Here is a 13,907-nt window from a genome sequence, read left to right as displayed (position 1 = left end):
CACTAGGATCTGTACACAATTCCTGGAAGCTGAAAATGTCCCAGTTCTTCCATGAATACTTTCTGAAGGCACTGTATTCTATGCCTGCACACACACCAAACATGTAATCTATTGAGCATGTTTGGGATGCCCTGGATCTATGTGTACAACAATGTGTTACAGTTCCCACCAATATCCAGCAACTTTGCACAGCCATTGAAGAAGAGTGGGACAACATTCCACAGGCCACAATCAACAGCCTGATCAACTCTATGTGAAGGAGATGTGTCCCACTGCATGAGGCAAATGGTGGTCACACCAGATCCTGACTGTTTTTTTGATCCACGCCCCTACCTCCTTTTTAAGGTGTCTGTGACCAACAGATACATATCTGTATTCCCAGTCATGTGAAATCCATAGATTAGGATTGTTTTTAATTGTATAATAATTGTATTTAAATTGACTGATTTCCTTCTATGAACTCTATCTCAGTAAAACCTTTGAAATTGTTACATGTTGCGTGTGTTGTTGTTCAGTATACAGTATGTATGCCGTTGATGTTTGACTATCATGAAAGAACATGTGGCCCTCGCAGATTAAATAAGAACAAACGAAATAGCAAGCCAAAGGGTGGATTGCTTCAGTAATGTTCTAACGTTCTATAATGCTCTCATACAGTATGGCATGCGGGTTGATCTGGCGAGAGGCATGGTGTTTCATGGACTACAGTGTCACTTCTGTCATAAAGTATTTCAGTACGTATTCACCTCCGGTGCAGATGACTCCACCTGTTATCTAGTGAATCTGCTATTTATGGCTTTGGATTAGAATACCTGTGTATGGACCAAAGACAGCAGGGGCTAGAGTAGAGATGGGGCTAGGGGCTAGAGTAGAGATGGGGCTAGAGTAGAGATGGGGCTAGGGGCTAGAGTAGAGATGGGGCTAGGGGCTAGAGTAGAGATGGGGCTAGAGTAGAGATGGGGCTAGGGGCTAGAGTAGAGATGGGGCTAGGGGCTAGAGTAAAGATGGGGCTAGGGGCTAGAGTAGAGATGGGGCTAGGGCCGAGGAGAGATGGGGCTAGGGGCTAGAGTAGAGACGGGGCTAGGGGCTAGAGTAGAGATGGGGCTAGAGTAGAGATGTGGCTAGGAGCTAGAGTATAGATGGGGCTAGGAGCTAGAGTAGAGATGGGGCTAGGAGCTAGAGTAGAGATGGGGCTAGGGGCTAGAGTAGAGATGGGGCTAGGGGCTAGAGTAGAGATGGGGCTAGGGGCTAGAGTTGAGATGGGGCTAGGGGCTAGAGTAGAGGTGGGGCTAGGGGCTAGAGTAGAGATGGGGCTAGGGGCTAGAGTATAGATGGGGCTAGAGTAGAGATGGGGCTAGGGGCTAGAGCAGTGATTGGGCTAGGGGCTAAAGTATAGATGGGGCTAGAGTATAGATGGGGCTAGGGGGCTAGAGTAGAGATGGGGCTAGTGGCTAGAGTAGAGATGGGGCTAGGGGCTTTAGTATAGATGGGGCTAGGGGGCTAGAGTAGAGATGGGGCTAGGGGCTAGAGTAGAGATGGGGCTAGGGGCTAGAGTATAGATGGGGCTAGGGGTTAGAGTAGAGATGGGGCTAGGGGTTAGAGTAGAGATGGGGCTAGGGGCTAGAGTAGAGATGGGGCTAGTGTATAGATGGGGCTAGGTGGCTAGAGTAGCGATGGGGCTAGAGACTAGAGTAGAGATGGGGCTAGGGGCTAGAGTAGAGATGGGGCTAGGGGCTAGAGTAGAGATGGGGCTAGGGGCTAGAGTGGAGATGGGGCTAGGGTCCAGAGTGGAGATGGGGCTATAGTATAGATGGGGCTAGGGGGCTAGAGTAGAGATGGGGCTAGAGTAGAGATGGGGCTAGGGGCTAGAGTAGAGATGGGGCTAGAGTATAGATGGGGCTAGGGGCTAGAGTAGAGATGGGGCTAGGGGCTAGAGTAGAGATGGGCTAGGGGCTAGAGTATAGATGGGGCTAGGGGCTAGAGTTGAGATGGGGCTAGGTGCTAGAGTAGAGATGGGGCTAGGGGCTAGAGTATAGATGGGGCTAGGGGCTAAAGTAGAGATGGGGCTAGGAGCTAGAGTAGAGATGGGGCTAGGGTCTTGAGTAGAGATGGGGCTAGGGGCTTGAGTAGAGATGGGGCTAGAGTAGAGATGGGGCTAGGGGCTAGAGTAGAGATGGGGCTAGGGGCTAGAGTAGAGATGGGGCTAGGGGCTAGAGTAGAGATGGGGCTATGGGCTAGAGTAGAGATGGGGCTAGGGGCTAGAGTAGAGATGGGGCTAGGGGCTAGAGTAGAGATGGGGCTAGGGGCTAGAGTAGAGATGGGGCTAGGGGCTAGAGTAGAGATGGGGCTATGGGCTAGAGTAGAGATGGGGCTAGGGGCTAGAGTAGAGATGGGGCTAGGGGATAGAGTAGAGATGGGGCTAGGGGCTAGAATAGAGATGGGGCTATGGGCTAGAGTAGAGATGGGCTAGGGGCTAGAGTATAGATGGGGCTAGGGGCTAGAGTTGAGATGGGGCTAGGTGCTAGAGTAGAGATGGGGCTAGGGGCTAGAGTATAGATGGGGCTAGGGGCTAAAGTAGAGATGGGGCTAGGGGCTAGAGTAGAGATGGGGCTAGGGTCTTGAGTAGAGATGGGGCTAGAGTAGAGATGGGGCTAGGGGCTAGAGTAGAGATGGGGCTAGGGGCTAGAGTAGAGATGGGGCTAGGGGCTAGAGTAGAGATGGGGCTATGGGCTAGAGTAGAGATGGGGCTAGGGGCTAGAGTAGAGATGGGGCTAGGGGATAGAGTAGAGATGGGGCTAGGGGCTAGAGTAGAGATGGGGCTATGGGCTAGAGTAGAGATGGGGCTAGAGTAGAGATGGGGCTAGGGGCTAGAGTAGAGATGGGGCTATGGGCTAGAGTAGAGATGGGGCTAGGGCCGAGTAGAGATGGGGCTAGGGGTTAGAGTAAAGATGGGGCTAGAGTATAGATGGGGCTAGGGAGCTAGAGTATAGATGGGGCTAGGGGCTAGAGTAGAGATGGGTTTAGGGGCTAGAGTATAGACAGGGCTAGGGGCTAGAGTAGAGATGGGGCTAGGGGCTAGAGTATAGATGGGCTAGGGGCTAGAGTAGAGATGGGGCTAGGGGCTAGAGTAGAGATGGGGCTAGGGGCTAGAGTAGACATGGGGCTAGGGGCTAGAGTAGAGATGGGGCTAGGGGCTAGAGTAGAGATGGGGCTAGGGGCTAGAGTGGAGATGGGGCTAGGGGCTAGAGTGGAGATGGGGCTAGGGGCTAGATGGAGCTAGGGGGCTAGAGTAGAGATGGGGCTAGAGTAGAGATGGGGCTAGGGGCTAGAGTATAGATCGGGCTAGGGGCTAGAGTATAGATGGAGCTATGGGCTAGAGTAGAGATGGGGCTAGGGGCTAGAGTAGAGATGGGGCTAGGGGCTACAGTATAGATGGGGCTAGGGGCTAGAGTATAGATGGGGCTAGGGGCTAGAGTAGAGATGGGGCTAGGGGCTAGAGTAGAGATGGGGCTAGGGGCTAGAGTAGAGATGGGGCTAGGTGCTAGAGTATAGATGGGGCTAGGGGCTAAAGTAGAGATGGGGCTAGGGGCTAGAGTAGAGATGGGGCTAGGGGCTAGAGTAGAGATGGGGCTAGGGGCTAGATTAGTGATGGGGCTAGGGGCTAGAGTAGAGATGGGGCTAGGAACTAGGAGCTAAATCAAATTTGATTTGTCACATACACATGGTTAGCAGATGTTAATGTGAGGGTAGCGAAATGCTTGTACTTCTAGTTCCGACAATGCAGTAATAACCAGCGAGTAATCTAACCTAACAATTCCACAACTACTACCTTATACACACAAGTGTAAAGGGATAAAGAATATGTACATAGAGATATATGAATGAGTGATGGTACAGAACGGCATAGGCAAGATGCAGTAGATGGTATAGAGTACAGAATATACATTTGAGATGAGTAATGTAGGGTATATAAACATAAAGTGGCATAGTTTAAAGTGGCTAGTTATACATGTATTACATAAAGATGGCAAGATGCAGTAGATGATATAGAGTACAGTATATACATATACATATTAGATGAGTAATGTAGGGTATGCAAACATTAAATTAAGTGACATTGTTTAAAGTGGCTAGTGATACATTTTTCCATCAATTTCCATCAATTTCCATTATTAAAGTGGCTGGAGTTGAGTCAGTATGTTGGCAGTTCCTCGGCGTACACATCAGGGACAAACTGAAATGGTCCACCCACACAGATAGCGTGGTGAAGAAGGCGCAGCAGCGCCTCTTCAACCTCAGGAGGCTGAAGAAATTTGGCTTGTCACCAAAAGCACTCACAAACTTCTACAGATGCACAATCGAGAGCATCCTGTCGGGCTGTATCACCGCCTGGTATGGCAACTGCTCCGCCCACAATCGCAAGGCTCTCCAGAGGGTAGTGAGGTCACCGGGGCAAAGCTAGAGTAGAGATGGTTCTAGAAGCTAGGGGCTAGAGTAGAGATAGTTCTAGGAGCTAGGGGCTAGAGTAGAGATAGTGCTAGGGGATACAGTAGAGATAATGCTAGGGGATAGAGTAGAGATGGGGCTACGGGTTAGGGGCTAGAGTAGAGATAATTCTAGGGGGTAGAGTAGAGATAATGCCAGGGGATAGAGTAGAGATGGGGCTAGGGGCTAGAGTAGAGATAATTCTAGGATATATGGGCTAGAGTAGAGATCATTCTAGGAGCTAGGGGTTAGGGTCTAGAGTAAATATAGTGCTAGTGATAAGGGTCTAGAGTAGAGATAGTGTTAGGGGTTAGGGGCTAGAGTAGAGATAGTGTTAGGGGTTAGGGTCTAGAGTAGAGATAGGGTTAGGGGTTAGGGGCTAGAGTAGAGATAGTGTTAGGGGTTGGGGTCTAGAGTAGAGATAGGGTTAGGGGTTAGGGTCTAGAGTAGAGATAGGGTTAGGGGATGTGGTCTAGAGTAGCGATAGGGTTAGGGGTTAGGGGCTAGAGTAGAGATAGTGTTAGGGGTTAGGGTCTAGAGTAGAGATAGTGTTAGGGGTTAGGGGCTAGAGTAGAGATAGGGTTAGGGGTTAGGGTCTAGAGTAGAGATAGGGTTAGGGGTTAGGGTCTAGAGTAGCGATAGTGTTAGGGGTTAGAGGTTAGGGGCTAGAGGCTAGAGTAGAGCTAGGGTTAGGGGTTAGGGGCTAGAGTAGAGATAGTGTTAGGGGTTAGGGGCTAGAGTAGAGATAGTGTTAGGGGCTAGAGGCTAGAGTAGAGCTAGGGTTAGGGGTTAGGGTCTAGAGTAGAGATAGTGTTAGGGGTTAGGGGCTAGAGTAGAGATAGTGTTAGGGGTTACGGGCTAGAGTAGAGATAGTGTTAGGGGTTACGGGCTAGAGTAGAGATAGTGTTAGGGGTTGGGGTCTAGAGTAGAGATAGGGTTAGGGGTTAGGGTCTAGAGTAGAGATAGGGTTAGGGGATGTGGTCTAGAGTAAAGATAGTGTTAGGGGTTAGGGGCTAGAGTAGAGATAGTGCTAGGGATAAGGGTCTAGAGTAGAGATAGTGTTAGGGGTTAGGGGCTAGAGTAGAGCTAGTGTTAGGGGTTAGAGGTTAGGGGCTAGAGGCTAGAGTAGAGATAGTGTTAGGGGTTAGGGGCTAGAGTAGAGCTAGTGTTATGGGTTAGAGGTTAGAGTTTAGGGGTTAGGGGCTAGAGGCTAGAGTAGAGATAAGGTTAGGGGTTAGGGTCTAGAGTAGAGATAGTGTTAGGGGTTAGAGGTTAGGGGCTAGAGGCTAGAGTAGAGATAGGGTTAGGTGTTAGGGTCTAGAGTAGAGATAGGGTTAGGGGTTAGGGTCTAGAGTAGCGATAGTGTTAGGGGTTAGAGGTTAGGGGCTAGAGGCTAGAGTAGAGATAGGGTTAGGCGTTAGGGTCTAGAGTAGAGATAGTGTTAGGGGCTAGAGGCTAGAGTAGAGATAGTGTTAGGGGTTAGGGGCTAGAGTAGAGCTAGTGTTAGGGGTTAGGGTCTAGTTTAGAGGCTAGATAGTGTTAGGGGTTAGAGTTTAGGGGCTAGAGGCTAGAGTAGAGCTAGTGTTAGGGGTTAGAGGTTAGGGGCTAGAGGCTAGAGTAGAGCTAGGGTTAGGGGTTAGGGTCTAGAGTATAGCTAGTGTTAGGGGCTAGAGGCTAGAGTAGAGATAGGGTTAGGGGTTAGGGTCTAGAGTAGAGATAGGGTTAGGGGTTAGGGTCTAGAGTAGCGATAGTGTTAGGGGTTAGAGGTTAGGGGCTAGAGGCTAGAGTAGAGAGAGGGTTAGGGGTTAGGGTCTAGAGTAGAGATAGTGTTAGGGGTTAGGGGCTAGAGTAGAGATAGTGTTAGGGGCTAGAGGCTAGAGTAGAGATAGGGTTAGGGGTTAGGGTCTAGAGTATAGCTAGTGTTAGGGGCCAGAGGCTAGAGTAGAGAGAGGGTTAGGGGTTAGGGTCTAGAGTAGAGATAGGGTTAGGGGTTAGGGTCTAGAGTAGCGATAGTGTTAGGGGTTAGAGGTTAGGGGCTAGAGGCTAGAGTAGAGAGAGGGTTAGGGGTTAGGGTCTAGAGTAGAGATAGGGTTAGGGGTTAGGGGCTAGAGTAGAGAGAGGGTTAGGGGTTAGGGTCTAGAGTAGAGATAGGGTTAGGGGTTAGGGGCTAGAGTAGAGAGAGGGTTAGGGGTTAGGGTCTAGAGTAGAGATAGGGTTAGGGGTTAGGGGCTAGAGTAGAGAGAGGGTTAGGGGTTAGGGTCTAGAGTAGAGATAGGGTTAGGGGTTAGGGGCTAGAGTATAACTAGTGTTAAATCAAATCGTATTTATAAAGCCCTTCGTACATCAGCTGATATCTCAAAGTGCTGTACAGAAACCCAGCCTAAAACCCCAAACAGCAAGCAATGCATAAACTACTGCAGCATAACTACTGGAGGCTGAGACAGGAGGCGTCAGGAGACACTGTGTTAGGGGTTAGAGGTTAGGGGCTAGAGGCTAGAGTAGAGAGAGGGTTAGGGGTTAGGGTCTAGAGTAGAGATAGGGTTAGGGGTTAGGGTCTAGAGTAGAGATAGGGTTAGGGGTTAGGGTCTAGAGTAGAGATAGGGTTAGGGGTTAGAGGTTAGGGGCTAGAGGCTAGAGTAGAGATAGGGTTAGGCGTTAGGGTATAGAGTAGAGATAGGGTTAGGGGTTGGGGTCTAGAGTAGAGATAGTGTTAGGGGTTGGGATCTAGAGTAGAGATAGGGTTAGGGGATTTGGGTCTAGAGTAGAGATAGTGTTAGGGGTTAGGGTCTAGAGTAGAGATAGGGTTAGGGGATTAGGGTCTAGAGTAGAGATAGTGTTAGGGGTTGGGGTCTAGAGTAGAGATAGGGTTAGGGGATTAGGGTCTAGAGTAGAGATAGTGTTAGGGGTTGGGGTCTAGAGTATAGATAGTGTTAGGGGTTGGGGTCTAGAGTAGAGATAGGGTTAGGGAATTAGGGTCTAGAGTAGAGATAGGGTTAGGGGTTGGGGTCTACTGTAGAGATAGGGTTAGGGGTTGGGGTCTACTGTAGAAATAGGGTTAGGGGATTAGGGTCTAGAGTAGAAATAGCGTTAGGGGATTAGGGTCTAGAGTAGAGATAGGGTTATGCCTGGGCTGAGGTTTATGGGCTAGGAGCTAGAATAAAGATAGTGCTAGGGGAAAGGGGCTGTGGTCTCTGGGCCTGCTATAATTTGCTATTGCCTTTTACAGCTGCCATATGTCACATAGCTGTCTGTCTGATGCCACATGGAATGCGACTGTGTTTCACCATCCTGTCTCCTACCAGTGTGTGTGTGTGTGTGTGTGTGTGTGTGTGTGTGTGTGTGTGTGTGTGTGTGTGTGTGTGTGTGTGTGTGTGTGTGTGTGTGTGTGTGTGTGTGTGTGTGTGTGTGCACAGTTCGACGCTAAGGACATTGGAGATGGACTGCTGGTGCTGCTGAGTCACACAGCTGAGTGACACTGACCTCTGCTGGTGAGAAGAAGGAGTTGCATCTGTCATGGAAATGTACGCTAGGGGCTTGAACTCTGTTGTTCATTACATGAAACCTATTATAAAATGATTTGATTTGTAGATACAGTATTATGTGTGTGAGGGGCCATGTCAGGACCCATGACGTGTTAGCCTATGAAACACTAGTTTTATATTTAATATATTTATGAAGTAGTATAAATATAAACACAATTTCACGTCTGTGTTTTATTGGACTTTTATAAGCAAGTAAAGTAGACTGTATTAGTCCAATTGTCATTTTTCTACAGTTAGCCAATATATCTTATGATAAAACAATATATTAACCAATCTCATCGAAGACACTATATATGGATAAATATTGCTTGCTCAACTGATAAGACTCATTCAAATGTCCTATTTCTGTGTAAGTCGTCACATCTTTCTGTGATGTATAATTAATGACCAATCAAGTCAAATGGTCAGTAGTCTTCACTTTCGATGAATCCCATTCACCAGACTCTCACCGCTCTTCGCTCTGATTGGTCCGTGTAAACAACGATAGTTCACCACAGCCAACCAGTGAAACGCGGTTAATGTCGTTTCGAACATGGTTTTTCTATGCAAACCCCTCGCGCCACCATCGGGGTGACGTCACGGTTCCCACACAACAGAGAGATGCGCACTGAGTTATAAGACGAGGCGGTTGTTCAGTGCGGTACATTTTTTTTTGAAGAAAAGCAATAAGCAATAAAGATCCTGCCGAATAGTTTTTTTTTAAAGAGGAGTTGGAATTTCTGTTGAAAAGGCATATAATTTATCATAAGGTAGGTGATAATATTTTATTCTGGTCCATATGTCTCTAAGTTGCGGACTGTTGGAAAATTGCAACTCGACAGCGTTGTTCTTGGGGTTTGGCCCTGTGCAGGTGATGGTTGTATTCCATCCTTGTCTTATTGAGGCGACCACGCAGCTGTTATATTCAACAATACATTTTACATAATAGAAAGGGAGATAAAGTCGTGTAAGACAAATCATTAGCTATGATATAATTCGTGATACATTGATTTCTATTTAGCCTAATATTTTGAAAGTGGCCTATCGCAGCAAATCAACTGATCTAGCCGATATGCTATGCTGTAGATGTTTTTTGTTTTTTAATCAAGTAGCTAGTTGTTAATAAAGCCAAAGATCCGAGTAAAGTGTTATTTTGTTCCATTGAAATGGCATCAATGCAACAACACTGTCGGCTAACATGAGACGCCACAACAACACTGTAGGCTTATACGAGACGCCACAACACTGTAGGCTTATACGAGACGCCACAACACTGTAGGCTTATACGAGACGCCACAACACTGTAGGCTTATACGAGACGCCACAACACTGTAGGCTAACATGAGACGCCACAACACTGTAGGCTTATACGAGACGCCACAACACTGTAGGCTAACATGAGACGCCACAACACTGTAGGCTTATACGAGACGCCACAACACTGTAGGCTTATACGAGACGCCACAACACTGTAGGCTTATACGAGACGCCACAACACTGTAGGCTTATACGAGACGCCACAACACTGTAGGCTTATACGAGACGCCACAACAACACTGTAGGCTAACATGAGACGCCACAACAACACTGTAGGCTAACATGAGACGCCACAACACTGTAGACTTATACGAGACGCCACAACACTGTAGACTTATACGAGACGCCACAACACTGTAGGCTTATACGAGACGCCACAACACTGTAGACTTATACGAGACGCCACAACACTGTAGGCTTATACGAGACGCCACAACAACACTGTAGGCTAACATGAGACGCCACAACAACACTGTAGTCTAATATGACACGCCACAACAACACTGTAGGCTTATACGAGACGCCACAACAACACTGTAGGCTAACATGAGACGCCACAACAACACTGTAGTCTAACATGACACGCCACAACAACACTGTAGGCTTATACGAGACGCCACAACACTGTAGGCTTATACGAGACGCCACAACAACACTGTAGGCTAACATGAGACGCCACAACAACACTGTAGTCTAACATGACACGCCACAACAACACTGTAGGCTTATACGAGACGCCACAACACTGTAGTCTAACATGAGACGCCACAACAACACTGTAGGCTAACATGAGACGCCACAACAACACTGTAGTCTAACATGACACGCCACAACAACACTGTAGGCTTATACGAGACGCCACAACAACACTGTAGGCTAACATGAGACGCCACAACAACACTGTAGTCTAACATGACACGCCACAACAACACTGTAGTCTAACATGAGACGCCACAACAACACTGTAGGCTAACATGAGACGCCACAACAACACTGTAGTCTAACATGAGACGCCACAACAACACTGTAGGCTAACATGAGACGCCACAACAACACTGTAGGCTAACATGAGATGCCACAACAACACTGTAGGCTAACATGAGACGCCACAACAACACTGTAGTCTAACATGAGACGCCACAACAACACTGTAGGCTAACATGAGACGCCACAACAACACTGTAGGCTAACATGACACGCCACAACAACACTGTAGGCTAACATGACACGCCACAACAACACTGTAGGCTAACATGAGACGCCACAACAACACTGTAGTCTAACATGAGACGCCACAACAACACTGTAGGCTAACATGAGACGCCACAACAACACTGTAGGCTAACATGAGAAGCCACAACAACACTGTAGGCTAACATGAGACGCCACAACAACACTGTAGGCTAACATGAGACGCCACAACAACACTGTAGTCTAACATGAGACGCCACAACAACACTGTAGGCTAACATGACACGCCAGTGAAGAAGAATAGCCAAATAGTCTATTTTACACAGCAAAATCCCCCTCATAAATGTACCCTATAAAGGACGTGGCAGGAAAAATAAACCTAATTGAGGGGGAATTTTAGACTATCAACCGCACAATGTTGAAATATCATCCCAGTTCTTTCCATTTCATTTTGATGAATGATCTATGCCCCAGCCGGCTGGGGTTCTATTAGGCCTAGTCGACTATTATAACCCTGGACATTTACTCATTTAGGACTGGGATCTTAGTGTGTTTGAGAAGTATGTTCCATCCTTACACCATATACTGGAACCATACACTGTACAAAGTCCCTATGTGGGAGAGACCCCTTACTATACAACTGAAGGCCTAGCTGTTTGTACCACTACAGACATTTCACTTCATGACTTGGTAAAGGGTGGATTAAATGGAGAGATAAGAGGCAAACTCTCTAGCCTTTCATTGTGGCAAGTGAGTCAGTGTGGTGCAGGGTTGGCCAGGCGACCGGCACAGACAGGTACAGGTGAGGTCTCAAGGAGACAGAGGTCAGAAGGGCCATGTGCGGTGTTGTTCTAGATGTTAGTTTCTGTGAGTAGATGTGTGTGTCCTGTTGTTAGCTAATTAGCTCACATGGGGTATAGACAGGTATATAAGCCTATGATATATCTACCTTTCTCCTGAGTTAGCTAGACTTACAGATCAGTTGTAGTTTTAGTGATGCTACCTGTCTCCTGAGTTAGCTAGACTTACAGATCAGTTGTAGTTTTAGTGATGCTACCTGTCTCCTGAGTTAGCTAGACTTACAGATCAGCTGTAGTTTTAGTGATGCTACCTGTCTCCTGAGTTAGCTAGACTTACAGATCAGCTGTAGTTTTAGTGATGCTACCTGTCTTCTGAGTTAGCTAGACTTACAGATCAGCTGTAGTTCTAGTGATGCTACCTGTCTCCTGAGTTAGCTAGAGTTACAGATCAGCTGTAGTTTTAGTGATGCTACCTGTCTCCTGAGTTAGCTAGACTTACAGATCAGCTGTAGTTTTAGTGATGCTACCTGTCTCCTGAGTTAGCTAGAGTTACAGATCAGCTGTAGTTTTAGTGATGCTACCTGTCTCCTGAGTTAGCTAGAGTTACAGATCAGCTGTAGTTTTAGTGATGCTACCTGTCTCCTGAGTTAGCTAGAGTTACAGATCAGTTGTAGTTTTAGTGATGCTACCTGTCTCCTGAGTTAGCTAGACTTACAGATCAGCTGTAGTTTTAGTGATGCTACCTGTCTCCTGAGTTAGCTAGACTTACAGATCAGCTGTAGTTTTAGTGATGCTACCTGTCTCCTGAGTTAGCTAGACTTACAGATCAGCTGTAGTTCTAGTGATGCTACCTGTCTCCTGAGTTAGCTAGACTTACAGATCAGCTGTAGTTTTAGTGATGCTACCTGTCTCCTGAGTTAGCTAGACTTACAGATCAGCTGTAGTTCTAGTGATGCTACCTGTCTCCTGAGTTAGCTAGAGTTACAGATCAGCTGTAGTTTTAGTGATGCTACCTGTCTCCTGAGTTAGCTAGACTTACAGATCAGCTGTAGTTCTAGTGATGCTACCTGTCTCCTGAGTTAGCTAGACTTACAGATCAGCTGTAGTTTTAGTGATGCTACCTGTCTCCTGAGTTAGCTAGACTTACAGATCAGCTGTAGTTTTAGTGATGCTACCTGTCTCCTGAGTTAGCTAGACTTACAGATCAGCTGTAGTTTTAGTGATGCTACCTGTCTCCTGAGTTAGCTAGACATACAGATCAGCTGTAGTTCTAGTGATGCTACCTGTCTCCTGAGTTAGCTAGAGTTACAGATCAGCTGTAGTTTTAGTGATGCTACCTGTCTCCTGAGTTAGCTAGAGTTACAGATCAGCTGTAGTTCTAGTGATGCTACCTGTCTCCTGAGTTAGCTAGAGTTACAGATCAGCTGTAGTTTTAGTGATGCTACCTGTCTCCTGAGTTAGCTAGACTTACAGATCAGCTGTAGTTCTAGTGATGCTACCTGTCTCCTGAGTTAGCTAGGCTTACAGATCAGCTGTAATTTGAGTGATATTTGAATTCAGTAGAATAACTTTAGTTGACAGCCCTACTTCTTTGTTGTAGTGCAGTGTGATTTTGCTCAACAATCATTGCTACTAACATTTTTACTATTGCACTAGGCTGTGTGTGAGAGAGGTGGAGAGAGACTGTGATGATGCAGTTTCTCTCTGCCTGTGTGTGTGTTGTGGAAACAATGTCAGTCATGGGTCAGTACAGTGCCTCGACACTGGCAGCCCTTTTCCATCAATGACCAACTGACGAACACACACTAGAGCTCAAACGCAAATGAACTGGATCTCGGACAGGAAGAGGAAGGTTAGGTTAGCAAACATTTCTGATAAACCAGTCAGTAATGAAGTAGAGTTTGTTGTGTAACAATATTACTACAGTGTGTACTTATGGTCCCAGGACCAAATGTTCTCCAGGGTAACGTGTGTGTGAATGGGGTTTTAGCGTTAGTGAAGGTACTTATTGAGAATGGACAGGAGCATCTGTTCCTCACAGCTCAGGAGAGTTACCATGGTTACTCAACTACCTCACCAGCCATCTGTTAACAGTGTGTACAGGTGACATGTTTGGTCATCGTTTCATAACCCTTCAAGTAAAATCAAGACACACACGCACACCCAGAATATGTGTGGAGATTTTTAATATTTTCAGCAGCCAACAGGAGAAGATTAGGCCGACTCACAACACACAGATTAGAGCACGATTAGGCCGACTCACAACACACAGATTAGAGCACGATTAGGCCGACTCACAACACACAGATTAGAGCACGATTAGGCCGACTCACAACACACAGATTAGAGCACGATTAGGCCGACTCACAACACACAGATTAGAGCACGATTAGGCCGACTCACAACACAGATTAGAGGAAGATTAGGCCGACTCGCAACACAGATTAGAGGAAGATTAGGCCGACTCGCAACACAGATTAGAGGAAGATTAGGCCGACTCGCAACACAGATTAGAGGAAGATTAGGCCGACTCGCAACACACAGATTAGAGGAAGATTAGGCCGACTCGCAACACACAGATTAGAGGAAGATT

General features: G+C 47.0%; 1 protein-coding gene across 1 annotated transcript in view; it reads left to right on the top strand.

Moving 5' to 3' along the window:
• Positions 1–8,594: 8,594 nt before the first annotated feature.
• LOC118938714 (uncharacterized) overlaps positions 8,595–13,907 on the top strand; it is a 24,502-nt gene continuing 19,189 nt past the window's right edge. Inside the window, exon 1 of the mRNA XM_036943257.2 lies at positions 8,595–8,776. The gene's annotated coding sequence lies outside the window, so the exon portion shown is untranslated. The remainder of the gene's footprint in view (positions 8,777–13,907) is intronic.

Source organism: Oncorhynchus mykiss, chromosome 14, assembly GCF_057628025.1.
Source record: "Oncorhynchus mykiss isolate SJ-2025 chromosome 14, ASM5762802v1, whole genome shotgun sequence".
In the NCBI taxonomy this organism is placed as follows: domain Eukaryota; kingdom Metazoa; phylum Chordata; class Actinopteri; order Salmoniformes; family Salmonidae; genus Oncorhynchus; species Oncorhynchus mykiss.
Note: the sequence above shows the minus strand (reverse complement) of the source record. Positions and strands in the feature narration are given on the sequence as shown.